Consider the following 6590-nt stretch of genomic DNA (forward strand, 5'->3'; position numbering starts at 1 on the left):
GAAAGTAACCATGAGAGCTGGTGGATTCACTATCCAACAAGCTTTAAGTTCAGATGCAGCAAATATTATTAAACAAGCCGTCACACTCGCACACCGCCGTGGTCATTCTCAAGTGACCCCTCTTCATGTTGCTAACACCATGCTCTCATCCGCCACAGGCCATCTTAGAATCGCCTGTGTTCGGTCACAATCCAACTCGCATCCTCTTCAGTGTAAAGCTTTAGAGCTTTGCTTTAATGTCGCCCTAAATCGTCTACCAACGTCTTCATCTAGCCCTATGCAAACCCCTAATAACTTATCACAACACCCGTCCATCTCAAACGCTCTAGTGGCGGCGTTCAAGCGTGCACAAGCTCACCAGCGGCGTGGATCGATTGAAAGCCAGCAACAATTGATGGCTGTAAAGATTGAGCTTGAACAGCTTATAATATCCATACTAGATGATCCTAGTGTTAGTAGAGTGATGAGAGAAGCAGGGTTTTCAAGTACACAAGTGAAAACTAATATAGAACAACTTGTTTCTTTAGAGTTATCATCTCAAACACAAGTTACACAACCTCCTACTTCTTCCAAGGAGTGCACAAAACAAAATAGTATCGATAATCGACTACAAAATCAAGTTATGGTGATGAATGAGGATGTGGTGCGCGTAATTGAAAATCTTATAAACGCAAAGCGATCGCAAAGTCTTGTGGTTGTAGGTGAGAGTGTTTCTTCCATTGAAGGAGTGGTTGGAAAAGTGATGGAGAAGGTTGATAAAAGTGAAGTTCCTGAAGGTTTACAAGGTGTTAAGTTTATAAGTCTTTCTCTACTCTCTTTTGGCCAATTATCTAGAGAAGATGTAGAAAAAAAACTTGGAGAATTAAGGAGTCTAATTAAAGGGTTTGTGCAAAGAGGGGTTGTTCTTTACTTAGGTGATCTTAAGTGGATTACTGAGTTTAGGATTAACTCATGGGGTCATGGAAGAGGAGTCTATTGTCCGATTGAACACTTGATTATCGAGTTAGGGCGATTAGTTTGCGATATAAATGACAACGCTAAAGTTAGGGTAATAGCGATATCATCGTTTCAAACATTCATGAGGTGTAAAAGTGGGAACCCTTCATTACAAGCCATTTGGAAGCTTCATCCTCTTACTATACCAGCTGGGAGCTTAAGCTTGAGCCTTGTTCCACGAAGGTATAACCGGCTTTTAGGGCAAGTTAATGAGTCATTGAATCAATACATGGAATTTCGTTTTCGAACTTTAATTCGTAGTCCAAGAAAATTGATGCATTATTGTCAATCCCTTTACTCAAAAGTATTCCTATGATGTTCATTTTAAGTATATACACTTTTTTCCTTTATGCTTTTCTTTGATCATATATCATTTGTAAAGTGGCATTGATCTTAATCAGTATTTCTGTACAAACTAAAGATGACTTTCTGACCATTTAATCAAAGTATATATAAATATATACTATATATAAGTATCTAATAAATTAGTCTTTATCATATATGGCCATTTTAATTCCTACAGTGATATCCAAAGTGAATGTGGAACCCAGAATGGCTACGATGCGGTTAGAGACATGATGCGTGAAAGCGGAGAGATCGAAAGCGAAGCCAAAAGCTTAACATCCTCAAGCCTAATTCCAACATGGCTGTCTGATAAGAAAGTAGTAGTCAATAGCCAAGATCAAGTGAGCATCATAATTAAACATTAGTATATAGTCTAATATTATTCTTATATAATGATACTATAATAATTTGTTTAAAAGTTAAATAACATTAGTATATAGTCTAATATTATTCTTATATAATGAATTCAGGAATGTGTTTCAGTAAAAGATTTGTGCAAGAAATGGAACTCAATCTGCACTTCACAAGCTTCTTGCTTTTCCTATACTCAAGAAAACCCTAATTCTACTTCAAATTCAGTTTCTTCAAGTGATCTTATGGAGGTTGAAGTTGAATACGTGCAAAAGTTCTGCGAGTTCAATGGAAAGAACTTGAAAGATCTATGCAATGCCTTAGAAGAGAAGGTTCCATGGCAGAAGGATATTATTCCCGATATCGCGGGTACAATATTAAAATGCAGATCCAGAATGTTGAGAAGAAAAAAAATCAAAAACGACGATGAGCCGAAAGAAGATACTTGGTTTCTCTTCCAAGGAACAAACTCACGGTTAAAAGAGAAGATTGCTAGAGAACTAGCAAAGATTGTTTTCGGTTCGTATTCAAATTTCACTACAATTGCCCTAAGCAACTTCTCAAAGTCCCCAAGAGCGGATTCAACCGATGAAATGAGTAATAAGAGGTCTAGAGATGAACAAAGTTGTAGTTATCTTGAAAGATTTGCTGAGGCAGTGTCTATAAATCCTCATAGGGTTTTCTTGGTTGAAGATGTAGAGCAAGTAGATTATTGTTCTCAAAAAGGGATCAAACTAGCTATGGAAAGAGGGAAACTAACACACTCCAATGGCGAAGAGATTTGTTTTCAGGATGCGATAATCGTATTGAGTTACGAAAGCTTTCAATCAAGATCAAGAACATGTTCTCCATTAGTCAAGAAGAAAGTAGAAAAAGAAGAAAGCACTGGTGTATATTTGGATTTGAACATTGCCTTTGATGAAGATGATGAGGAGCAGTCCATGCCCATGGATGATATAGGGTTACTTGAATCTGTAGATAAATGTATCAATTTCAATATTCAAGATTTGTCATTGTAAATCTTGAATCTTGAACTTAATATCAGAAGTGTCTCAAAATTCAAACAAGAAGGCTATTTTTTTTCTTAAACAATGAGAACCAGTCACCACTCATAGGTTCGTGTTAGTACAATTCTAACCAATGAGATCATGTAAATCTCACCTTACGTTCGACGTGTGATCTTTAAGTGGTTACAATAGTAAAGCAATATGGAATCAAAATTTGAATCCAAACTCTACCAGAGGGAATCATTTGCTTACCACTATGTACACCATGTAATTACTATGTTGATTTTTCATCTTTTCGTGCTTGTTTTACTTATGTTGTGTCATGTTTCATCCTATGGTACATGACTCATCATGTATCTAGATGCATTTGGGCTATAACACATTCACAAAAAGGCGGACACAGGTAGATCAAAAGGTAGGAGATTGATACCACCTAATTTTTACTTTTTTTTATATATAAACATAATAATGATGCTTAATACTTTTCATTTTAGGAAGAATACACTGCATTTTCTAGAAGATTATAAACTTTAATGAAACTTGTGCACAAAGAGGAACACATGGCAATCAACATGTGCATATAAGATTAAATGATTTGTTTATAGTTTCCCACAAGGAGTTCTAAAGCATGACTTAATTAAAAGGTAGTTTTGAGAGTAAAATAATAGTAACGTCCGTTTAACTTTATTGATCGGTTAATTATTGACATAAAGGTAGCGTTTGATATGTAGGAATGGAGGGCGGAATGGAATGATTCATTGTGAGGGAATGAAGAAAAGTGTGTTTGGTTAATTAAATGAATGGAATGACCCATTACCTAGTCCATTCTATTCCCTCTAAAACACCTCAATTTCATTCAATCCATATCCCATGTTTTTTTTCATTCCTTCCCTCTTTCACCCTACATCACCTCCACAATCCTCCTACCACCACCATCAACATTAACCACCAAACACCACCACCGCCACTGCCACCAACCACCACCACAGCCGTTCACCGCCACCGCCACCGTTGCCGCCGCCCCCACCCACCGACACCGTTACCACCACCACCACCCACTGCCACCGTTACCGCCGCCACCACCCACCGCCACCACCACCCACCGCCACCGTTACCGCCGCCACCAACCATCGCCATTAGTGCCAACCGCCCACCACCGAACCATCGACTGTCACCCCTGCTCCTCACCACCACCACTCGTTGCCCACTCCCACCACCACTACCGCCACCACCCACCCCAACACCACCACCACCACCAACCACCATTATCCCTCATCACTCACCACCCACCCCCACCACCACCATCATCGCCCACCAATGCCACGACCGCCACCTACCCCCATCACCACCGCCACTCACTACCGTTTTAATTTTATTTTTTTCTTTTTTTCCTACATACCAAACTACGCAAAGCAATCATTTCATTCCCATGTGGTAACCAAACATTTCATTGGAATGGTAATAACCTATTCCATTCCTTTGTCCATTCCATTACCACGTTCATTCCATTCCATCGTCCATTCCATTACTTCATACCAAACATACCCAAAATATTAGACAATTTTCTAGTGCTATAAGAAATAATATTTGCATCCAAGTAAGTAGCAAGTACCTAAAGTTTATGTTTATAACCATAAGACTTGTGCATAAGTAAAAGTTTTTAAATATATGTGAAATTGATAGAAAAGTTAAACAAAAAAAAGTTTATTATTTTTCTTCTTGTAATGATTTGGTGTTTTATAATGAACATTTCTCAAAGAGAGTAAGGTTTCCGTACAAAATGGACCGACGAGAATGCAATATGTATGCATATTTTACGGGTGAGAGTGTTTGCGTCTATTTATAAACGCGGGATTCCTACACTCTGACAATACGTTAACACCATATAAAATGATATAACACTCTATTTTTGTAATGAATAACAATTCTAAGTGTGATAATAATCATGTTTTAATTTAGTCTATTTGTGGAATTAGATAACTACGGTGTTGTTGGTGAATTACAGGTTTAAAAGAGGTTTCCGGGCCCATTAACGAAGAAACCTATGGAACCGACGAGTTAAGAAGATCAAACAAGTGAAGAAAATGAGTTTTGTGGCTGAAGTCCACCGTGGTCCACAGTTGGAACCGTGGGCCACGGTCCAATTTGACCAAAGAACACAAAGGCCACCGTACCGTAGACCTCTGTGCCACCGTGAGGATCACCGGACCCACGGTTGAACCGTGGGCCACGGTCCAGTTTTTTTCAGAAATCACTGTGACCCATGGTGTGAACCGTGGGCCACGGCCCGGAGTCGATCCTGCCAATTTTTCTACATATTTTATGAGTGTTTGGGCTGTCTTTTCATTATCTTTTTTTTATCCAAAACACCTTAGAGATGAATTTTGGAGAGCAAGGACAAGACTTTGGTGATTTTAATCATTTTTTTGGGTTTATGATTCGTTCGATTAACCTAATTGATGTGATGATTAATCAAACGATGTGTGGCTAGTACTCTTATTGTTCTCTCCCGAATTGTAAGGTTTTCTAATTGGATATTTGTTAATTGTTTATGTTATTGGTGAGATAGTATTGTGATCATATGATTATTGTGCTATGGTGATTGTGTGTTTGTTTTGTAATTGTTAGTATGGTATAATTAGTGTTCTTGACTATCCGTTCTTGGTGCCATAGGCAATCAAGATTTAGTAGAAGAGAATTAGGGTTAGCAATATTAAACTGATTATTGAGTGACAACCTTGCGTTTTTGTAATCCAAGTACATAGTACTCGCTTATCACATCCAAACGCATTTTCACGAATTATAATTGTGTAGTTCACCTCACAAGTAAACATTAACTTTATTAACATTGGAAACCTGAAATCGGGAGAGAGCATTCTTTCTTATATTGTTTAAAACTCGTTTATTGTTTTAGTTAATTTTGTTAATTAAAATCAAACAACCAAATCATTGAATTTACATTTTGCACTTAAATTACTTTAGATTAATTTTATAGCTACTCAGTAACGCATTTTCCACAAACTCCCTGTATTCGATACCCACTTACAGCTATCTATTTAGTTGTATTTGGTTTATTTTTGAGTAAGTCTTCGACTTCACGTCATGACACATGAGTACTACATCATGTAAATAAGATAATAATACCCTATTTTCAGTAATAAAAAGTCATTTTATACATGGGCAAACATAACATCGTAGTGTTAAATGGTATAACGTCGTTATTTTGACAATATGTTACTTGGCTCAAAATGACGTTTTTGTGGAGAAAATTAAGGATTTTTAAGAAGAGTTTAGAATCTGACATAAGAAGCTTATGTGACGTTAATTATGGATGCTATAATGAAATATCAAAAGAAAGAAAGAGCACAACTTTTTATGTTTTGTGATGTGTTTCCCAAAAAGGGTTGCGCACCTCCATTTTTAGCAAGACCCAACATTCCAATACTAAGGAAAAAAAGAAAACTATTAAAAGTTGGGATTTAATTTTAAAAAACGCTATAACCTTGGGAATTTATTATCATAGATAAATTCAAAACTCGTCTTTCGGTTTGGAAGTCGAATTTATTATCTATTGGAGCTAGAGCTCTTTTAAACACTTCGGTCCTTGGAGCCTTGGGAATTTATTTCTTTTCCCTATTCGTTGTGCCTCCAAGTGTTTTGAAGGTTTTGGAAAGAATTCGGTCTCGGTTCTTTTGGGGTTTTAAAAATGACGAAAGAAAAATTCATTGGGTGTCTTGGAAACAAGTGTTGGCCTCTAAAGAGAAAGGAGGTATCGAGATTGGGTCCTTGGAGGCATTTAACAAGGCTCTTTTACAAAAGTGGCGTTGGAGGTTTGTTTCAGATAGCAATTGTGTGTGGGTTAAGTTGATCAAAGCCATATATGGAGTTGAA

The 6590-nt window shown here is 37.3% G+C and overlaps 1 pseudogene; it reads left to right on the forward strand.

Annotated features, from left to right (window-relative positions):
- On the forward strand, nucleotides 1-3066 carry LOC143583770 (protein SMAX1-LIKE 3 pseudogene; annotated as a pseudogene).
- The last annotated feature ends 3524 nt before the right edge of the window (nucleotides 3067-6590 follow it).

Source organism: Bidens hawaiensis, unplaced genomic scaffold, assembly GCF_021521415.1.
Source record: "Bidens hawaiensis isolate Kalapana, Puna unplaced genomic scaffold, B.hawaiensis_p1.1 tig00032518_1, whole genome shotgun sequence".
Lineage (NCBI taxonomy): Eukaryota > Viridiplantae > Streptophyta > Magnoliopsida > Asterales > Asteraceae > Bidens > Bidens hawaiensis.